Raw genomic sequence first — 23,462 nt, forward strand, 5'->3', positions numbered from 1 at the left:
TACTCTGCCATTCAATAAGATCATGGCTGATCTGAATGTAACCTCAACCACACATTCCTGCCTACTCCCGATAACCTTTCACCCCCTTGTTAATCAAGAATCTATCTAGCTCTGCCTTAAAAATATTCAAAGACTCTGCTTCCACTGCCTTTTGAGGAAGTGAGTTCCAAATACTCACAACCCTATGAGAGAAAAAAATTCTCCTCATCTCTGTTTTAAATGAGCGACCCCTAATTTTTATAGTCACCCCTAGTTCTAGATTCTCCCACAAGAGGAAACATCCTCTCCACATCCACCCTGTCAAGACCCCTGAGGATCTTAAAGGTTTCAATTCTTACTCTTCTAAATTCCACTGGATACAAGACTAACCTGTCCAGCCTTTCCTCATAAGCCAAACTGCCCATCCTTGGTATTAGTCTAGTAAATCTTCTCTGAACTGCTTCTAACGCATTTACATCTTTCTTTAAATAAGGAGACCAGTACTGTACACAATACTCCAGATGTGGTCTTACCAATGCCCTGTACAAGTGAAGCATAAACTCCTTACTTTTGTATTCAATTCCCCTCACAATAAACTGTAACATTCTACTAGCTTTCTTGATTACTTGCTGTACCTGCATACTAACTTTTTGCAATTCATGCACTGAGACACCCAGATCCCTCTGAATCTCAGAGCTCTGCAATTTCTCACCATTTAGATAATAAGCTTTTTTATTCTTCCTGCCAAAATGAACAAATTCACATTTGCCCACATAATACTCCATTTGCCAGATCTTTGCTCACTCACTTTGTGTCACTTTGTAGCCTCGTTACGTCCTCTTCACAATTTACTTTCCTACCTATCTTTGTGTCGTCAGCAGAGTTAGCAACCATTCCTTTGGCCCCTCCATCCAAGTCATTTATATAAATTGTAATAAGTTGAGGCCCCGGCACTGATCCCTGTGGCGTACCACTCATCACATCCTGCCAACCAGAAAAAGACCCATTTATGCCAACTCTGCCTCCCGTTAGCCAGCCAATCTTCTATCTGTGACAAACCCTGAGAAACTTACCTTAACTAGATGTCGGAGATGAGGAGCTTGGAGGGCAGGAACTACATTTCCTGGTAGCTCACGGGACTTTCATGCATGTGCCAGCCGGGAACTGGCCGCACATGTGCAGTTAGCGCTTTTCCATTTTCAGGCTAGGGAATGGTCAGCACAGAAGTAAAGGAGTGAAACAGCATGAAACTATAGGTCAGGTGACCTGAACAGGAGTGCCATTAGAGAGAAGGTGTCCCATGGAGCTGGACACAGGGAGGGGGACAGGGAGAGGTCCCAGAAGTAAAGTCCCAGTTAAGTGACAAAGATAGGGATCAGAGATAGATGCAATTGAGTCAAGGTTAATGACTGGAGCAGGGGAAAAGGGCCCAAGATAAAGAAAGAGCTGCGGGGAGTGGTCTTGAAGCCAACTGGGCTTGAGAAAAGCCGTGAAGACCCGAGGCGGCAGCTGAATGTTGGTGACTCCTTACTGATGGCTTTTGAAGCAGTGGTGTTATTCTCGACATGGCCAAAGATCTGACCGTCTGACCGTGTGCTTGGAAGGTGAAGCTTGAGTGTACGTGGAGATCCAGGGGAAAGGGAACCACAGAAGGTGCGATGGAAACTCTGGAAGTGAACAACGTGCCAAAACTACTTTCTGTTCCTGGCGCTACTGCATTGCGCGCCAGTCGTGGCCTGTTTCGTGTCTGCCTACTTTGTCTTTTTTCCCTGATGCCAGGCTCTCAACACCTGGAAGTGGCAGGTTAACAGCTTATAAAATAAAACAGTCTAAAATCCACTGGTCTACTCAGTACTCACTGCCAGCCCGAAGGGAGAAAGGCCTCAGTCATAACTCAGTCAGAACAAAGCACCAAGTGAGTAGAGAGAAAAATATACAGCTGAGAAAGAAAAGATAGGGGGGTTAGTTTTAATTTATTTGGTGAAGAGGCTGGAATTTCCAAAGTGTTTCCTGCACAAGAAGCTGCTTCTGAAGTTTATTTCACTCAGTTTAACCCAAATTAATTATGGCAGCCTATACTGAAATAATCAGCAGGTAAATTTTATTCTCTTGCATTTTCTTGGAGCTCTTAAACAAAAGGACTAAAAACCCCACGGTTGGCTTACGAGCTTTATTCAGTCATACTGCTTAAGTCAAGTGGCCATTTAGCTGCTTAGGATCTGTGAAAAGGTGTCGCTTGAGGTGTATCAGAATTAGCCGGTCTCCTGTTCTCTGTAGCGAATTCGTGTTTCACACAGCTGCCCACAGGGATGTAACACCCAGCCACTAGGTCGCCAGGCACCAGCTGAATGGCTACAGTTCTGTGGTCTTCCATGAGCATAGGAGCAGGGGTTAGCCGTTCTCCCTCGCAAACCTGCTCTGCCATGTGTTTGATCTGCATTTTAATTTCACCTTTGCTCCATATTTGATAATATCTTCATCGAGCAAAAATCAATCTCCCTTAGTTTCCTCCTGTATAGCATAGCGCACTGCTGCTGCAACGAGCTCCACAATCTTTACATCACACTGACAGGTATTTGGCCAGTTATCTAAGTGAGACCTGACTAAGAGTAAACACAAAACACTAATGCGAGCGAATTAACAAGATGATGATCTCCTCCGTTCCGCCAGGATAAGTCACTCTTCTCATCACTCTCAACTCACACACTCACAAACCCATCACACATCCACAGGGATCTCACTCACTGCCAGTGCAAGGGACATCACCATTCACTCTCTCACACTCACCGTCATTGTCCTCATACTGTACATGGGACTACTCACCACCCACACATGCCAGGCATACTTATCATCTTTCCTGGCAGGCATCCTGCTTACACTTTCTTCCTCTGTATTCATGCAGGACAAGCTGGCACACAACAAAAGGGAGAGGTCGCAGACCGGTGGAGGAATACCTGACATCAAGGTCCTCTCGGACTTTGAAAACAGAGTCACCCAGGTGGCCGGTGACAATCTGAACCGGTCCTGTGCTGATGGTGAGGTCAGTGGTGCTCACCAAGTGAGGGTCCAACAGTGCAACATCCATCAGATAACCATTCTGTGAGAGATGTGTCCTGTTTCACAGGCCACTGCCATGCACTAATTATCGCTCCTTGCTTTCGCAGGCACATCTGGGAAACAGCTGACTGAGTCCATGACCCAGGGCCTCCAATCAATCCGCGAAGAAATCTCTGAAGAGGAACCTGGAGGCATCCTCCTTCAAGTCCCATCACAGCGCTCACCCACACCCTCCGCCAGCGCAGAGACACACACCTTGGTGGGACCTGGCTTTAGAGTAGCCTCGGGATCACAATCTGGTGAGCACATCGCACTGTCTGTTCCACAGCAGGCGGTGGGCAGGGACTTCCCAGGTGTCTGGGGCTCGGAGGACAACTGGAGGCCAGAAATTTGCTGAGTCCGAGTCAGATGACGAGCCTCTGGACTCGGTCATGTCACAGTTGCTGGAGCTGCAAAGACAAGTTCGGGAACATCAGGAAGGGATGTTCGCTGCACTCCTCAGATTGCAAGGCACAATGGAGTAGCCTGACCGCATTCACTCTGAGGTGATAGTGCTGGCATGCCAATAGACCGAGGTCAACATTGGTAGATTGGTGGCCGCCATGGAGACCTTGGTCCAGGATGTTACTCCTGCACTGCTGCACAGGCTCAACTCCATCACTGATGCCATCGTTGGTCTCCAATAGTGTGCACGCGAGAGGGGTGTGGGCAGCTCGATCTCACTCCAGCTTCCCCTTCTCCTCAAGGGGTCACCCTGGGGCCCTCAGGCACCCATAGGGAGGAGGATCAGCAGGTGCACACCCTGGGGCCATCCGTCCTGGTGAATCCGGGAGAGTCCGGCCCATCCAAATCCCCTCTTCCTGTGACCTCAACAGCTCCAGCTCCACAGGCTGAGGAGGGTGCCACTGCCACATAGCAGCACTCCAAAAGCAGGCCGGGGCCCTGCAGGTCTTGGAGCCACACAGGAGGCCCGCCAAAGTCATCACAGACAGTGCGTCACAGTCAGCAGGCTGCCTCCACCTCTGCTCTGGATGTCCGGGGAGCACCGAGATGCAGCGGCAGGGTTAGGTAAGTTAAGGAGAATTAGTTCCACAGCCTTGTCACGGGTGTAACTCACTTGTACGTACTGTTCACTATTGTCAATAAACTCCCAAGCATGTCTCCCTGCCTATGAATCTTTATTCTGATGAGCAGTGTTTGTATCACTCAGATGTGAAACTTTTCTGCACAAGATAAAGGCAGGTGTCTCAGTCCAGGGCCTCTTCCCTGTACTTTGTGCAGCCTTGAGACCAAAGTGATGGTCCATCTTCACACACCCTGGACACATTACTGATGCCTGTATCTCGACAATGCTTGTCATTGCTGCCAGAATGTCATGTGTCACAGTGTTCTGTCATTCTCTCTGTGTGCTCTCAGCACCTTTAAGGTGGGGCTGGTCCCCATCTCTTCAGCATCTGTGAACAGTGACGCTGTGCTCTTGAAGGGGTCAGGTGCTGAAGGTGGACAGAGGATCAGATGCTTATAAAGTTTCATGGCTGCGTCTCCATGATATGACCCTGATCACAGAGCGCAAGCGAGCTGCCCTTGGCCAGACAGGAGTCAGACATTCACAGAGGCTATGTGAAGATCTATGGAGTGTCCTCACTGCATGTCATCATCATCTTCCTGCAATCGAGTGATTATTAGGGCCTCCAATGCAACTCCATGACAGGAGCATTATCACAGAGAGTATGTGTGCTGCCGTAAGCCAGACTGGAGTCAAATGTTCACAGATACAATGTGAGGATCTATGGGGTCTCCTAGTTGCATTTCATCATCATCCTCCACAAATCTAGCAGCTATGAGGGCCTCCCGAGCACGCCTGTCTACCCTAGCCAGTGCGAGGGCCTCATTCCCATCATTGTAACCTTTGAGGACTTCCTCATCCTAATCCCATTCGGCGTCCTCCTCATCGGAGGAGACCTCCAGCTCCTCCATCTCCTCCTCAGCCAGATCCTCTCCCCGTTGCAGCGCCAGGTTGTAAAGGGCGCAGCAGATGACGACGATGTGTGACACACTCTGCGGACTGTATTGCAGGGCTCCACCAGACCGGTCCAGGCACCGGAACTGCATCTTCAGCATCCCGATGGTCTCCTCCACCAAGTTGCGAGTTGCAGCATGAGCCTCATTATACCATCAATCTGCTGCAGTCTGAGGCCGCCACACGGGTGTCATCAGCCACGGCCTCTGCGGGTAGCCCTTGTCCCCAAAGAGCCATCCCTGCAGTTAATGTGGGCCCAGGAAGACTTTAGGGATCTGTGACAACTGAGGACGTAGGAGTCATGCACACTCCCTGGAAACCGTGCGCACATCTGCAGGATGCATTTCTGGTGGGTGCACACCAGCTGCACATTCAGCGAATGGAATCCCTTGTGGTTGATGTAGTTGATCGTGTGTTGTGACAGAGATCTGAACGCCACATGAGTGCAGTCGATCACACCCTGCACCTGTGGGAAACCCGAAATCTGGGCGATTCCAATCACTCTTGCATCCTGGCTATCCTGGTCCCGGGCGAAATGCACTGTGTTGTGTGCCCTCTCGAAGATGCCATCCATGACCTCATGGATGCATTTGTGGGTGGAGGCTTGTGAGACCCCACAGGCATCACTTGTGGAGCCCTGAAAGGAGCCACTGGTATAGAAATTGAGTGCCACGACCACTTTCACGGCCACCGGCAGTGGATGTCCTCCAAGTCCCCTTGGTACCAAATCCTGCAGCAGGTGGCAGATGTGACTGACCAGTTCCCTAGAACTTGCGCAATCTTTGATGACACCGGACCTTGGTCATTTGCAGGAATGAAAGGCAGAGTCTATAGACCCTGGGTGTCGCTAGGCGCCGATCAGCGACAGCTCACTGAGGCTCTTCGGCGGCGTGAGCGGGAGCCCCAGCTGCCCCTTCTTCCTGAAGGTGCTGCTCCTCCCTCTGTACAGCCAAATGCCTCAGTCGCTTACTCCTCCATCATCTTCATTCTCTTTAAACAATCAGGCATACAGCTAATTCACCAGGCTCCATGCTCTAGATGTACTCCTCCTGCAGGATGAAAGAGAGAGACACGTGCGTTAGCATGGGTGTTCTAGGACCTGTTCTGGTTAAGTCTGAAGGCCCTTAATGCATCATGGAGAGTGTTGGCCACCACTTGGATGGCCAGAGATTAGTGCGCTGCATGGCTGCCCGAAACCCCAAACACCTCCGCCCCACTCCACCTGACTGACTGATGGCAGCTTTGCTCATTGCACTCCAAGCTGTGCTCTCAGCTCAGGCACAGGCATTCTCCTAACCCACACTGCAAGGCTGTTAGCTTGAACCATGGGGGAGACTGGTCCAAACCTGAATGATGACATTGCAAGGGATGACATTATGAGTGCCTCCACTAGTAACTTTAGCAAGGAGATTGTACAACGTGCACAGTCATCCAACTGTTCTGCAGTCCACTGAAACGCTCATCACTTTGCAGTCTGTGCCATGGGGATGCGGTGAAAAACTCTGGAGCACTTGGTGGCACTTTGATCCCTCTGTGTTGCTTGATTGGGCAGATAAGCTAGAGGCCCGACTCCAATTGTCTCAATGGCTACACTTGAACTGTCTTAGTTTCAGAGGAGTGGTCACTTTATATAAGGTGTCCCTAATGCGTGGCCGCATCCCTCACTCACCTTATCCCCACCCCAAATGCTTGTGCACTGTATTCAACCACAAGGCAGCCCTTCGCCCCCCACAACAAATCACCTCAACGGCAGAGCTGCCCTTGCCCACCCCCACTCCCACTCCCTACCCACAACCCCCCACCCCCCCACAACCCACAACACACACCCCACGACCCACAAGTCGCCTGAACGGCAGTGCTGCCCTTGAACCCTGCCCAATGGGCCTCAACCTTGAAGTTTCAGACCCTGGTGAGCACTGCACATCATTGCTGTGTGCTCCCCTCCCAGCTCCCCTCAAAGTGCAGCCCGCCATGGGCATGCCTTTTACATGCTGTTGTGAAACATGTTGGTGTGCTTTCCCTCCAATGTGGATGGATGATCCAGTGGGTGGGGAGGGGATGTGAGGAGGATGATACTGGCAGGCTGGCCTAATAATGATATGCAGATGAATTACAATGAGACTCCCGACGTCCGATGGCGGGAAACGCAGCCCACTGTTGGCAGTCTGAGTGGACGATCGCAGACTGGTTTCATGCCGCCACGAAACCGACCATGGCATATTGTCTGCTCACGCCACCAAACACGCCCAACACCAGTGGGCACAGAAAATCCCAGCCATGGTTTTGATGACTTCTACCTGAAGCAGCATCTTGTCGCGTTTGCTAGTGATGGAGCGAGTGTTATGCTGGGCACCAAGTCAGGTGTAGCTCACAGTCGTATGGAGCAATACCCAGATAGTATCTGGCATTGCCTGAACCATAAATGAGAACATGCAGTGGGTGATTTGGTGACAGAAGTTAGTGGAGTGAACCATTCCTTTATGGACAAATGATACTCTGTGTATAACGGACCACCTCTCAATCAGGGGCAACTGGCAGAGTGCGCTGCTGAACTAGAGCAACACATTTCCAAAATAGGCAGCGTTTAAAGCACCAGGTGGGTCACAAATTCATTTCAAACAATGTCGGTTGTGTGGCCCAACTCTGAAGCATTACGTGCTCATTTTGAACTAGCAATGAAACAAGGCCTGCATCTGACAGGAAACCTATGAGGATCCGTTCAAGAGAGTTTCTTTGAAACACGTTCTCTTAGGCTTAGCTCTGATGTATGACACACGACATGGGCAGGAATATACAGGCCCGCCATGGGTGCGTGCCTCCCCCACACCAGATGTGGTGAGTCATTTAAATTTCCATTCAGCTTGGCGGGACCACAATGTCCCGCCAGGTGGGAGGGGGCCATAAAATCTTGGCCATGATTTTGGAATGCTGACAGTGTGTTTGCAGAAGCACACAACAACGATTGTGTATGTAGACAAACTGATCCTTTGCAGCATGCGCTTTGTGCGTGGTCTGAAAGAGCGACCAGGCACAAAAACCCTTGAGGCCAAAGTTGCAGTCGCACAGGAAAAGTTTGGAACAGTTTCGTTCGGGAGCAACAGTAAGATTATCAGCATTATCAGGACTTTCTTACCAGTCTCGTTAATAACTTAGAATATTGAATGTTCGCAACCCTGTCAGTGAAAGGCTCTCGTTCAGCCGCTGCAGCCCAGTCCAGTTATGCATCTCTGATCGATCAATTGTGCGTTCTTGATAAAGACTATTGGCCAGCTGAAATGCCACCAGGTTATGGAGAATCCGCAATACTTTCTCTCCGCAAGCTGCTTAAATTCTCACCTACTTCAGTAGTTAATGCATTCAGAGATTATGTGCAGGAAGCTGGGCACTGCAACCCCCCAGGATTTACGACCATCACTAAATTGTACACAATTAATCCTAAGCAGCACTGCAGACTATGAGCGAGTGTTCAGTCAAATGAACTTAATTATAACACCAACGCGCTCAAGAATTCTCATGAGCCGGGTGTTAGCACTTATGTTTGTAAGACTACACAGAGCCCCCCTCCCGACACATTGGAATCCAACACCATGTGTCACCACCTGGCTGTGATGTCACTGATAGGCAGAGGACTCAAGGATAAGATCAGCCTCTTCCTTTAGCAGAAAAGTGCAACCGGACCCATTGTGGAAATTATTGTGAAGTGTCATTTTGGTAAATGAAGTTTTCTGTAATTCATGTGTTTAATTGGCTTGAATTAAATAATTAAAATGTTGCAGAATGAAATTCAAGCTACGATAAAGACTAAAGATTCAAAATACCACACACGGTACAAAATAAAATGCCTACTGCCTACCGGCACTAATACTTTCACTTAAATATGTCATGAAGGTATTAATGTATATAGTGTTATTGGAAAATATTTTTCTTTTAAAATAAAGGTTTAGTCTGTGGGTGTGTCTTAATTGGATTAAATTCAGCTAGTCTGGTTTCTTTTGAAATGTAAGAGGGGTAAAGTGCATGTGCATTTTTTTGAATAGGGCATTCAAGAAGCCGAGCGAAATCTGGCACCTAGCTAGCAGAGACCAAGCAATATGTTTATATTACTAATAAAATTGGTACAATGAAAGGGGTTTTAGTGTTAGAAGAGGTGGAGTTCAAAGAGGGTGGTGATACAATGAGAATTTACATTCAATGAGATATGCCAGGTATAGGGCAGTTTTCGTGTGTGACTGGCAGAGGCAATGTAAAATCAAAGTGGCTCTAAGCCTACAACTATCTCCACAGGAACCAAAGTGAAAGGAACCTAATTTTGCATTTGTAAGGTGAAAATGCTTTGCCTGGTGTCTGGTTAAGTCAATGGGTTGCTGTTGCCTTGATGGAGATTAGTTTGGGAATTTGTTAAAAATTATGATAGTAGTAATTTGTAGCCATGTGTATATTTATTTTAAGCTGCGTAAATTATTAAAATGCTTCATTTAGTTTAATATAAAACCTCTTGAGAACTGGTGGTTTGATCCCTGAATTTAGAGTTGCATCTCAAACATACCACTTAAAAATATAGGTTATGACAGTTGTTCAAAGCTTCCCACTGCATCGCTTTCCAGACCTTCTTTGGTCTCTTTCCCACCACAGCCATTCCAAGGGCAGTGTGCGGTGGTGCTTAGACTCTGAGTGTGCATGAAGGATCTGACAGGGAGTGCCCTTCTTATCACCAGCAAAGCTATAAATTGGTGCTTGTTTGAAAGTTCTGGCAATGAGGCATTCTTCAGTCAGACATATCAGTTTCCACATATGACCCTGACCTGTTCTGTTGGATGATCTTTCAATGAAACTCTCTTTAACAGACCCTCATAGGATTTAGATAGGTAATGAAGGTTGCTGCATTTCATAGTGATTCAGTTCTACATGATGTGCTTTGACACATTGCAAAAAGACCTGATAAGACACTATACAAATGCAAGTTTCCTCTCTTAGGAGCACAGGAATTGTCTCAAGTGCTCTCCCAGGCCAAGGAGAGGAAGAAGTGCATGCTCCTGAACTGCTCTTTCCTCCATTGTGCTCACAGTCAATACATCTATCTTTATGCAGGACCAGATTTCACATAAAGGGGAGAGAGCCATGACTGGTGAGGGATCCCTGGAGTCCTGGGCCCTCTTGCGATTTGCAGAGCAGGCTGCAGGGTTCACTGGAAAGGGGAGGGATCGTTCCTGCACAGATGGCAAGATCGGCCTTCCCAAACAGACCAGTGAGGGTGCATCCAGTACTCAACAACATGCAGACGCTGACTTTGAGTGATCTTTAATGTATGAGCGTGCCAAATCAAAAACTAATTCTCTCTTCTTTCTATTCCAGGTACCAGTAGGAAAAGCAGGAGGACTCTCTCCAAAAGAAGACTGAACCCCAGCCTCCAGCTCACCTCCGAGGACAAAGCCTCAGTATCCTCAGAGGAATCACAGTCACTGTGTTCACATGCACCCTCCGCCAGCGCAGATACATGCACCCCTGTGGGGCCTAGTTCTAGAGTAGGCTCGGGGTCACTATCTGGTGATCACCTCAACAATACCGGTCCACAGCTGGTGGAAGTAGTGACAGACGAGGTCTCTGACCCTCGGAGGACTGCTGGAGGCCAGGCCCCTGCTGAGACCGAGTCTGATAACAGGCCTCTGGAATACGCCTTAAGAGACATGTTGGAGATGCAGGGACAGGCAGGGGAGCATCAGGCAGAGTTGTCAGAAGCAGGCTGCCTCCACCTCTGCTGCAGATGTCAGGACTGCACCTAGAGGTAGCGGTAGGGGCAAAAAATTAAGAAGTTTTGAATGCACACTGGTGGCACAGGTGTTCACTCATTGTTTTGACTTTTCACTTCTGTAAATATTCGTCGCATTAATCCTTCTCCATGTCTCATGCAAACAATTGATATTCAATGTGATTCAATGTCCCACGCTCATTTAAGGGTCCAAACATGTACCCCCCTCCCTCATTGAACTTCCATCTGGATCTTCACTTGCATTAATTCTCACACAATCTCATCACAATGAGCAGCCTTTATTTCCACATCTGCAACATCAGCAAAGGCACATCATATGTGACAATGATGGCTGGCCAATACACCTGTCACTCTTAAATTTCAGGCAGGCATTGGGTGGGCTCGGGAGAATAGCTCATTAAGGTTAGTGATCATTCTGCTGCTGTTGCACTGATGTCTGTGTTTTTGTGGATGGCAAAAGTAGTCATCGCGATTAATCTTACAATTGTTTCTCCAATATGTACTTTGAAACGGTGTTTACTTTATGACAGTGAACATTTGGAAAAAGTAGTATCAAAGTCAAACACCGATGGCTTCCAATCCTTTCCGCAATTTGTTCTCATCGCCATGACCTGAATTTTATCTGCGTTGGGTGGGCTCGGCGGGAGTGGGCGGGGCTGGTTGGGGAGCCGACCGCCGCCTGTGATTGGCTCAGCACCACCATTTTATGCGGGCAGGCCAGTTAAGGCCCACCCAGCGTAATATGCGAGTGGTAGTGCGCTACCTGCCTGGGCGAGGGGAGGAGGGAGAGTCGGGGCCAGCGCTGTTTCGCGCATGCACCCGAAAGAGCACAGCAATCCCCCTGAGGCACGGAGCTGCCTCAAGGAGATTAAGTTGGTAATGTAAATGTTGAATAAATGATCTGAAAAATTATTTAAACATGTCCCCTCATGTGACAGTTTCACATGAGCTAGGACATGTTTGTGCATTTCGCAAATTTTTAAAAATTATTTTATCAAACTTTCAGGAAACCTCATTCCGCCCATGGATGAGGTTTCCTGAAAAACGTGAAGGCTGCTTGGGCTCTTTGCCTGCCGCCAGCCTTAAGGTTGGATGGGCAGCGTTGTTAATTAGCTAAATTACTTTCCTAATGCCCTTAATAGGCCTTTGACAGTTCGGTGGGTGCGCAGCCACCTCCGAAATATCTAAATGACGTGCGATGACGTTGAGACGCACGATGGCAATATTCTGGCCCATGTTCAAGGCTGAAAGTCATTCCATGCTTAGTTCCCACTCTCCCCATGCACGCTGCTGAACTAGGGAAGTAAGGATCAATCGGTCTGCAAGAGGGGTATGAGTATGTGATGTCAGAGATGTGTGCTCATCTTGATGAAGCCGTCTCATTACCTGTGATGATCTTACATTGCTCCTGGACAGCTGCTTGGTGGTGCTTTACGTGCTCCTTGTGTAAAGGCACAGCACACAACTCGATATGAAATTCATTGCATGGCCATGCATTCGTTGACTTAGGGAGAAAGGATTGGCTTTTGTGAGCTGGACCATGTCGAGACTGTCCTTGTCTGAAAGTGATGCCTTTGCACATCTCCCATGTCCTGAGCAGGGTCTGTGTAGGGAAGCAGTTATCATTGAATGCTGTGTCAATACTGACTGGGCCATGTTTCTCCCTAATGCAAAGGTCATCCAGGGCAGAAACTTGGCAGGCTTTCAATGATTGCAGGGTCTCGAGTGTTTGGTACGCATCAAACCATTGTCCTGATGAGGCAACTCTCTGTGAGAACAATGCAAACAAACTTCACAGCTTTGGATACATGATGTAGAGTTACAGATCACTGTGTCCTGATTTGTGAAGAGTGATTGGGGGTCATTAGCAAGATGATGCCTCTGAATTATGCATTGATAAGAGCTGGTGATGAGATAAATGGAGCTTTCCAAGTGCTGCTCCCTCTTGAGAAGTCCGAGTGCAAACCATTGAAGAGTGCTATGTGTGCTTGGGCTGCCTTACTAAGGTGTTGTCATACTGACATGAATGCATCCCTGTCTGATTTGACATTTTAGCCACTTAAAAACTGCCATGCACACTTACTTAGTGTGACCATGGGTGAAAGGACTGTACTATTTGGAGTTGTTTAAGGATGTGCACTAAGGGAGTGCTAATCACATTCCACAGGGCCACATGTTGCCAAGGCTACTCTCCCCTCCAAGGATGGCCCCATCGTTGGGGCATAAGGTCACTAATGCTATTTCCATGATCAATGTGAGGTTTTTGACCTTTTGTGAGATGTTCAAGCTAAGAATGAAGGTGTTGGAGCATCCCATGTATCAAAGGCTGAAGAAAACTTTGAGGGTGAAAATTTGTCTTCACCTTAATCCTCCTGGAATCTTGTAGCTATTAGGCTGTCACGGGCATGTCTGCCGAGTCGTGCCCACGTAACGGCATCTCATGTGTCTCGTCTGCATCTGAGCCCTCTTCAGAGCCATCCCCTTCCAAGTCCTCCTCGTCAGACGTCTAGCTCCTCAAAGTCTCCCTCAGGCAATACACCCCCACTTTGCAGCATAAGGTTGTGCAGGGTGCAGCAAAGAGTGATGATGTGGGACACTCTGTGGTGAATATTGGAGAGCCTTACCTGACCTGTCCAAATATCGGAAACACATCTTCAGGAGGTCAATCATTTGCTCTATTGAGGACCTTGTGATGGAATATGCTGCATTGTATCCCTCCTCAGATGCACTGTGTGGACATCGAACAGGCATCATTAGCCATTTCTTCTGGGGTGCCCTTTGCCCCTGAGGAGCCAACCCACTAAAGTGCTGAGGTTCCTCAAAGATCTGTGACACCTGCGAGTGACTCAAGGTGTAAGAGTTGTGTGAGCTCCTGGGTACTTAGCACCTGCTGGATCTGCTTTCTATGATCACAGAATAGATGGACGTTCAGAGAGTGAAACCTTTTTCTATTTATGAATCTCACTGGCTGCTCAGGGAGCTCTCAAGCCATATGGGTACAGTCGTTGGTGCCCTGTACTGTACAGAAAGCCTGAAATCACAGCAAATCCCTTAGTTCTGGCAGCCTGGCTTGCATCATCCATGCGGAATGTAATGGTGAGCTTTATTGAAAAGGGCATCTGTCACCTCCCTTATGCATTTGTGTGTCGCCAATTGTGAGATTCCACAAAGGTCCCCAATGAAGCCCTGGAAGGACCCACTAGCAAAAAAGTTCAGTGCGGTGGTCACCTTCAAAACACCAGCATGGGATGCCTTCCAAGTCCTTATGACATGAGGTCCTCACGGAGAAAGTGGCAAACATGAGACACCACATCCCTAGACAAGCAAAGGCACCGACAGCACTATGTTTTGCTCTTCTCTATGTATGAGCTGAGTCTTCTATAGACCCTTGGCCGCGCCATATGTCTTTGTGGATTTTTTTCCTCCTCGGGAGCATCTGGGACTTCTTGGGGCCCCTCTACCTCTTGCTTCTCAGGCCGATGGTCTCCCAGGAGCTGTGCCAACCAGTGATGGGCCCTTCTTCTCCTCATTATAATCACAGCTATCAGCAAGGCAGCGTTGCCTGCAGCCTGCATTCTCCACTCCTCCTTGTATCTGTGAATGAATAGAATTGAGACATCGATGTTACTTCCCTTTGAATGGTCTCCCTCCAACTCCAATCCAGGAATCCAGTCTCAAACCCTTGACCTGCCCTCAGTCTAGACATGGCTTCCCCAGGCCATCCCTTGCAGGCTAATATCACCCTGGAGGTTGACAGTTGGCTGAGCATCCCCCTCAGACATGACTGCACATTCACAAAGAGGGTCTTGATTAGGGACAATGGTCCCAAGTGCTATAACCCCCAGCCAGGCTATTGTCAGCTTGCCTTCAGTAGTCTAGACAATAACTATCGGGACCCTAGTCTTGTACGTACGTCATGATTGTAAGCATGGTGCCTTGTAAGCCATGACCACTACATTGGGAACATTAAGGCTTGTAGGGTGCATTTAGCATCTGTGCAGCAGCCGTGGCCAATGATTGTTTGATGCTCCTTCCCTTTTCACATGCCTCTGTGAGGATCAGATGGCAATTAAGACCAATTGCACTGCAGCATTAGAACTTAATGGATTCTCGCCTGAATGCACACCATTAGTAAAGGAGCAAAGCTCACTCATTGTGCATTAGAACCTCGAATCCAGCACTCAGCTAAGCCATGCTCTCCATGGTTTGAGCAGGAAATTAATGGGGTGCCCCTTCAATCGGCCCAAAATTGTTGTGTTGAACTCCTTCCACATGTTCTGAGAACCCTCACCTATTGATTTTTTCAAGCTTGTTTTCCCAACTGCATCATTCATCACTGATTGCGAACATGGTACTCATCATTTTTGTAAGTGGGACCAGCTTCCAACCTTCCCCTATCACCCATCAAGTTCCTCCCATTCTCTTCCATAGCCACCGTCTCCTAATTCCCATTCCTTCTGTAACTACCTAGCATCCCCGGTCCCTTGACCCCTTCATTGTACATTTTTTTTGATTCATTCAGGGGTCGTGGGCAACACTGGCTAGGCCAACATTTATTGCCCATCCTTAATTGCCTTTGAGAAGGTGGTGGCGAGCTGCCTTCTTGAACTGCTGCAGTACATGTTGTGTAGGTACACCAGAGTGCTGTTAGGGAAGGAGTTCCAGGACTTTGACCTAGCAACAATGAAGGAGCAGCAATATATTTCCAAGTCCGGATGGGGAGTGGCTTGGAAGGGAACTTCCAAATGGTGGTGTTCCCATGTGTCTGCTGCCCTTGTCCTTCTAGATGGTAGTGGTCATGGGTTTTGAAGGTGGTGTCTAAGGAGCCTAGTTGAGTTCCTGTAGTGCATCTTGTAGATGTTACACACTGCTGTCACTGTGTGTCGGTGGTGGAGGGAGAAAGAATGACCAAAAGGTAACTTCTTTGATTGACAGAGGAGAAAAATATATAATCCAAATGGCAAGGTGTCCTGGCAGTAGGATTTTTGGACAGGATGTGGAAACCAGCCAATAGAGCAGCCAGAAAGCTCACTCACACTAACAAGAACCAAAGGGTGTTGGCTCAAGTAATTAGCATTTTTTAACAGTAGGATTTTAATGTTTACTTTTAGACGATAAAAATAGTTTTCTTTTGTAAAATGCCCTTGAGTAAATCTATATCCGACGGCCTGAAGCAGGTACCTTCAAACATAAGCCTGCCAAATACAGCAGAATTAAAATAATCCCCACTGCTGAGCATGACAAAAGTTGAATTGCTCCCTGGTACCCCTCTACAGCTATACTAAGGCACCTGGTCACCAATGAAGGATCGAGCCTGCTTATTCTTCAGTGGGTTTATAAATCTAACTGCCAGTCTTCCGGGTTCACTCCCCAGTCTGTGCTGAGAAAGCTAGTCAAAGCGTTTTCTACATTACAACAATGACCACACTTGAAGCACTTCATTGGCTAACTTTCAGGTGAGACATTAAAATGAGGCACCGTCTGCCCTCTCAGATGGGTGTAAAAGACCTCACGATGGCACCATTTTGAAGAGCTGGCAAGCTCTCCTAGTGTCCTGAGGCTCATTGATCCCTCAACCAACCTCCCAAAATAAAATGATTATTTAGGCATTATCCTGTTGCTGTGTGTGGGATAGACCATAAGACCATAAGACATAGGAGCAGAAATTAGGCCCATCGAGTCTGCTCCGCCATTCAATCATGGCTGATAAGTTTCTCAACCTCATTCTCCCGCCTTCTCCCCGTAACCTTTGATCCCCTTACCAATCAAGAACCTATCTATCTCAGTCTTAAATACACTCAATGACCTGGCCTCCACAGCCTTCTGTGGCAATGAATTCCATAGATTCACCACTGTCTGGCTAAAGATGTTTCTCCTCATCTCTGTTCTAAAAGGTCTTCCCTTTACTCTGAGGCTGTGCCCTCGGGTCCTAGTCTCTCCTACTAATGGAAACATCTTCCCCACGTCCATTCTATTCAGGCCTTTCAGTATTCTGTAAGTTTCAATCAGATCCCCCCTCATCCTTCTAAACTCCATCGAGTATAGACCCAGAGTCCTCAAACGTTCCTCATATGTTAAGCCTTTCATTCCTGGGATCGTTCTCGTGAACCTCCTCTGGACCCTCTTGCTGCACAAACTGCCTGCTGCATTTCCTGCATTACAACAGTAACTACACTTTGAAAAGTACGTCATCGGCTGTAAAACACTTTGGATTGTCCTGAGGTTCTGAAAGGTGCTATATAAATGCATTTCTTTCCTTCCTTCTTTCCTTGTGGTGAGGCCCTATGATTCAAAAATATAACCTCACGAGCTAATTGTGACAAAGACCAGAACTTCCAGTAAGCCTTCACAAAGTGTGAGTCCTCTCTGCTCTGAGTGTGTGGTGAGAAAACACTCCTTCATGCGATAATCTACTGTACAAGCCAGTCCCCTATGTGTGTAGATATTTGTGTGTGTCTGTGTGTTTGTATCTGCTGGAGTGCATATGTGCATTTGTATGTGTATATGAATGTGGGTGTGTGTATATGTGCATGTGCGAGTGTGATTTGTGTGTAAATGCATTTTGTTTTATTAAGCCAATGATTCCATGCTAACTTTAACTGCTTAGGAAAAGGGTTGCACATTTGACTTAGACCTTGAAAGCCCCAATCACTTTAGGGTATGAGGTGGGAGTGGGATAATACAGCGTGAAAAACTGTCATTGTGGCTGGCAGGCAAAATGTCCTTCATCTCGCCCGCTACCACACTTAGTGCAAATCTTGGATGATTCAGCTCTGTGGCTACGCAAGGCTAGGAATACTGCAACAGGGAGGGAGGGAAGAAGAGAGGAAGGAAGGAAGGGAGGGAGGAAGAAAGGAAGGATGGAAGGAAGGAAGGATGGAAGGAAGTAAGGAAGGCTTTCAAAGAAGCTGCTTCAAATGTGGGCCATGTCCAGTTAAAAGGCTTCCATAAACATAGATCACCTCTCTCTCAGCTCATCCGAATTAAGTGGGTGATAAAGATTTCGTGATGTGCTGGCTATTTAGGAAGTGAAGCTTTAATGCTGTACGTTTTATTGGTGTAATTTATAAATGTCAGAATTAATATGGTGGGCCCATTTGGATGAGTTATTTTGAGAAAAAAAGAGGCCACAAGAGAGATTATATAGAGAGAAAAACTAGCAGTTATAATGTGCCTTTCACAACCTCTGGTCGTTCCAGAGTTCTTCACAACCAATGAAGTACTTTTGACGTGTGGACACTATTTTAGTACGACAGGCAATTTGTGCACAGCAAGATCCCACAACCAGCATTATGATAATGAATGACCAGGTAACTGCTTTTAGTGAGATTAGTTGGCCAGGAAAATTAACCTATTTTTCTTCGAATTGTGGCATTAGATTTGTTTTCTAGGCACCTGAGAAGGTAGACAGGGTCTCCGTTTAACATCTCACTTGAAAGCTAGTGCCTCCAAGAGTGTAGCACTCCTTCAATGCTCCACTGGGCGTCTCAGCCTGGACTATATACTCAGGTTTCTGGACTGGGACTTGGATGCACAACCTTCCTATCAAGATTTAAGTGTGCTACCAACGAAGCGAAGGTTGACACCTACAAGACAGTGTTACTTTCCCCACAGTATCTTCCTCTGTAAGTCTCCCCAATCTTCACCTGATTCTTCATGCTTTAAAATGCTGGAGATCACAAAATGTCAATATCAAGATTCCCTTTAAGAGGAGGGGGAGAGCTGCCAGTAATTTTACATTATGTACTATCAGAACTCACATACCTCTTCAATAATGGGCAGAGTTGTCCCAGGTTTCCACAAGGTGCGATAGCATGTTGGAAAAAGGACGTTTTACCCAATGGTGGGTTTTCACCTTGTATCGTTCCATTCCCGGTGTAACCTGCCTCATTAATTGGACATTCCCGGGAAACACGGTGAGTCACTGGTGGGGCGGCCTCTGATTTTCCTGCCCCGCCGTCATCTCAGGCCTTCAGTGATCCGGGCGCCATACTTAAAAGGCGATCCTGCATGGAACTAGCTCTCTCTAAGGCATCAGAAGCCACCTCCCTCGGGAACCTACTAGATTCAATGGAGGCCCGCCGTGAAGTCATCCACCCCAGTTCTAGGCAAAGACCAGAAAGCAAGGTGGCAAATCCAGCATGGGAGGAGGTGGCAGCCCTGGTCAGCTCCAATGCTCCAATGCAAAAGAGGACAGCCACCCAGTGCAGAAAGAGGATGAATGATCTCCTCCATTCTGCCAGGGTAAGTCACTCTTCTCATCACTTTCCTCTCACACCCACAAACCTATCACACATCCATAGGGATCTCACTCACTGCCAGTTCAAGGGACATCACCATTCACTCTCCCACACACACCTTCATCTGCCCTGTGGATCGTGTCCTCATCCCATCCATGGCACCAGTCATCACCCACACATGCCAGACATACTTATCATCTGGCCTGGCAGGAGCCCTGCTTACACTCTCTCCATCTGTATTCATGCAGAACAAGTTGGCACACAACAAAAGGGAGAGGTCACAGACTGGTGGAGGAATGCCGGACATAAAGGTCCTCGCAGACTTTGAAAATAGAGTCATCCAGCTGGCTGGTGAGGATCTGGACCATTCCTGTGCTAATGGTGAGGTCGGTGGTTCTCAACTAAGTGAGGATCCAACAGTGCAACATCCATCAGGCAGCCAGGCTGTGAGTCAGTTCCCCTGTTCCGCAGTCCCCTGCCATGCACTAATTATCTCTCCTTGCTTTCACAGGCACATCTGGGAAGCAGCCCAGGGGGTCCACAGCCCAGGTCCTCGACTCAAGCCCCAACGACACCTCGGAAGAAGAATCTGATGACACCCTAATTGAAGACCCATCACAGCGCTCACCCGCACCCTCCACTATCGCAGAGACACACACCTCAGTGCAACCTAGTTCTAGAGTAGCCTCAGGGTCACAATCTGGTGAGCACATCGCACTGTCTGATCCACAGCAGACGGCAGCAGGGACTTCCCAGGTGTTCGGCACTCGGAGGACTGCTGGAGGCCAGAAATCAGCTGAGTCCAAGTCAGGTGAGGAGCCTCTGGTCATACCTCAACCGCTGGAGCTGCAAAGGCAAGCTCGGGAACATCAGAAAGGGATGTCCACTGCACTCCTCAGATTGCCAGGCACGATGGAGGAGTCCGTCCGCCTTCAGAATGAGGTGATAGCGCCGGCATGTCAATGCAGTGAGGTCAACACTGGTAGGATGACGGCCGCTATGGAGACCTTTGTCCAGGACATCGGAAGGCTGAATACCATCGCTGACGCCATAGTTGGCCTCCAACAGCATCAAATTGGGAGGGGTGTGGGGCAGCTCAATCTCACTCTAGCTTCCCCTTTCTCCGCAAGGAGTCAGCCGGCAGCCCTCAGGCACCCACAGGGAGGAGGATCAGCAGGTGCTCTTCACCCCCTGCCACCCCCCCCACCACCCCACCCCCCACCCCCCGGCCGGGGCCATCACCCAGGTGACTCCAGGAGTGTCCAGCCCATCTGAATCCCCTTTTCCTGTGACTTCAGCAGCTCCAGCTCCACAGGCTGCTTGTCATTGCTGCCAGAATGTCGTGGACAGACATCAGAGTTCTGTCATTCTCTCTGTGTGCTCTCAGCACCTTTGAGCTGGGGCTGGCCCCCACCATCTCTTCAGCATCTGTGACCGGTCATGCTGTGCTCCTGAAGGGGACAGGTGCTGAAGGCTGACAAAGGATCAGATGCATTTAAAGTTTCACGGCTGCGTCTCCATGATATGACCTTGATCACAGAGCGCAAGTGAGCTGCCCTCAGCCAGACAGGAGTCAGACATTCTCAGAGGCGATATGAAGGTCTGCGGACTGCTCTCACTGCAGGTCGTCATCATCCTCCTGGAATCTAGGGACTATTAGGGCCTCTGCTGTGTCTTCATGATATGAGCCTGAGCACTGAGGGTATGTGCGATGCCATCAGCTGCACAGGAGTCAAATGTTCACGGATGCAAGGTGAGGATGTCAGGACTGTCCTCACTGCATCTTGTCATCATCCTCCATGAATCTTGCATCTAAGAGGGCCTCCCGAGCACGCCTACCTCGTCTGGCCAGTGTGATGGCCTCATCACCGGCATCCTCGCCTTCAAGGACCTCATCATCGTCAACCCCTTCGACATCCTCCTCATCGGAGGAGACGTGCAGCTCTTCCATCTCCTCCTCAGTCAGGTCCTCCCCCCGTTGCAGCACCAGCTTGTGGAGTGTGCAGTAAGCAACAATGATGCGTGACACCCCCTGGGAACTGCATTGCAGTGTTCCACTGGACCCATCGAGGCACCGGAACCTCATGTTCAAACTGCCTATCGTTTGCTCCACCAAAGTCTGGGTTACAGCCTGAGCCTTGTTATACCGTCGCTCTGCTGCAGCCTGAGGCCGCCGCACAGGGGTCATCAGCCAGTCCTCTGTGGGTAACCAATGTCCCCGAGGAGCCAACCCTGCAGCCTCTGTGGACTCTGGAAGATGCCAGGGATCTGAGACCTACTAAGGATGTAGGAGTCATGGATGTTCCCTGGGAATCGTGCACAGACCTTTAGAATGTCTTTGTGCTGGTCAGACACCAGCTGAACATTTAGCGAGTGGAAGCCCTTGCAGTTGGTATAGTTGACTACATGTTACCATGGAGATCTAAGCACCATGTGAGTGCAGTCGATGGCACCCTGCACCTATGGAAAACCAGAGATCTGTGTGAATCCCAGGGCTCTTGCTTCCTGGCTTTCCTGATCCCAGGAGAAATGCACAAAGTTCTGTGCCTTTGTGAAGATGGCGTCCGTGACCTCCTGGATACACTTGTGTGTGAAGGCTTGCGAGATCCTGCATAGGTCACCTATGGAGCCCTGGAAGGAGCCACTGGTGCAAAAATTGAGTGCTACGGTCACTTTCACAGCCACTGGCAGTGGATACCTTCCAAGTCCCCGTGGCACCAAATGCTACAGCAGGCAGCATATGTGACTGACCAGTTCCCTAAACATGCGCAGTCTTTGCAGACACTGGTTCTCAGTCATCTGTGTGAATGACAGGTGCCGCCTATAGACCCTGCATCTAGCGAGGTGCCTACAAGCAATGGCTCATTGTGGATATTTAGCTGCCTGCATATCAGGCCATGCTGCACCTTCATCTTGAAGGAGCTGATCCTCCCTTTGCTGAGCCAGGCGCCTCTGCCGCTCTCTTCTTCTTCTCTGCTCCCTGTAAGCCATGAGGTATACTGCTGAATCACCAGGCCCCATGATCCTGATGTTCTCCTCCTTCAGGGTCAAAGAGAGAGATGAGTGGGTTAACATGGGTGTACTAAGAACCTCTCTTGGTTAAGCCTGAAGGCCCCTTCATGCATGTCAGAGATTGGCGGCCACCACTTGGATGGCCAGTGTGTAGTGTGCTCTCTGGCTGTCCGAAACCCCACCCACCTCCACCCCACTCCACCTGACCGATTGGCAGCAGCTTTGCCCACTGGGCTGCATGTTGTGCTCTCAGCTCAGGCACAGGCATTCTCCTAACCCGCACGGCAAGGCTGCACTGTTAGCTTGAACCATAATGGATCCTGGTCCAAACCTTAATAAAGGCATTGTAAGAGGCTGTGACACCTCCACCAGTGACTGCGCCGTTGCCATCTTTTGCAAGGGGATCCTACAGCTTGCCCAGTTGGCCAGTTGCTTTGCTGTCCCCAAAACCCAGAAGGAAGAAAATGGTAAAAATTAGGGAATAAGAGCACTGGTTCAAACTGGCCTTGTATGCCTTAAAATGGAACACCAGTAAAAACTGGGAAATAAGATTACTGGTCCGAGCTGTATTTCCCTTCTGGGAATACGCATTAATTTGCAGTCTGCGCCCAAGGGGTGAAACGATCTGGAGCATTTGGTGGCATTTTCATGCTTCAGCATTGGTTGAATGGGCAGAAGAGATTCAGAGGCCCGACTCCAAGCATGTCAACCGGTCTGCAGCTGAATGCTCTCAGCTGTGGAAGAATGCACACTTTTCCAAAGTGCATGGCCGCTTCCCTCACCCCCGCTCCCTCCACCACCCCATCCCCGACATGTGCTTGAGCATTTTTTTTCAGTCTGTCAGTGCTGCCTTTCCACAGGCACCCCCAACCCCGGTCTGGAGCCCTTGCCCCGGCACCACATTGAAAGCCAGCCTAGAAAAAAGTGACTTCCTGCGCCCCCTGCAAACGCGCGGCGCCACGACCTTGGGGGCGATGCTTGTGAGCGCTGTGCAAGGTTGTGTGCACTCACTCCCCGAGTTCCCCTTTAAATTCGGGTCGCCAAGTCAGCCTCTTAAAGAGCGTTGTGAAGCATGCCATTCTGAAGCCACGCCGCGTGGGCGGTAAATTTGATGTGGTGGGGTGGGGGGGGGGTGTGTGATTCCAGCAAGCAGGGCTTATAATCAGATACAAATCTATTAAAATGATGCTCCCAACATGTGGTGGGGGACTCACGGCCCCCCCAATGGCGGGCGGAGCAGACCATCGAAAACTGGCTTCGCGACGGCGTAAAACCGATTTATGGCCTTCTCGCCATATTGTCGCTCCCCCCTCCCACCCGGCATGATGCCCGACACCAATGGGGCCAGAAAATTCCAGCATGTATAAATCCATCATTGCAGAATTAA

This window comes from Cetorhinus maximus, chromosome 21, assembly GCF_964194155.1.
Source record: "Cetorhinus maximus chromosome 21, sCetMax3.hap1.1, whole genome shotgun sequence".
Lineage (NCBI taxonomy): Eukaryota > Metazoa > Chordata > Chondrichthyes > Lamniformes > Cetorhinidae > Cetorhinus > Cetorhinus maximus.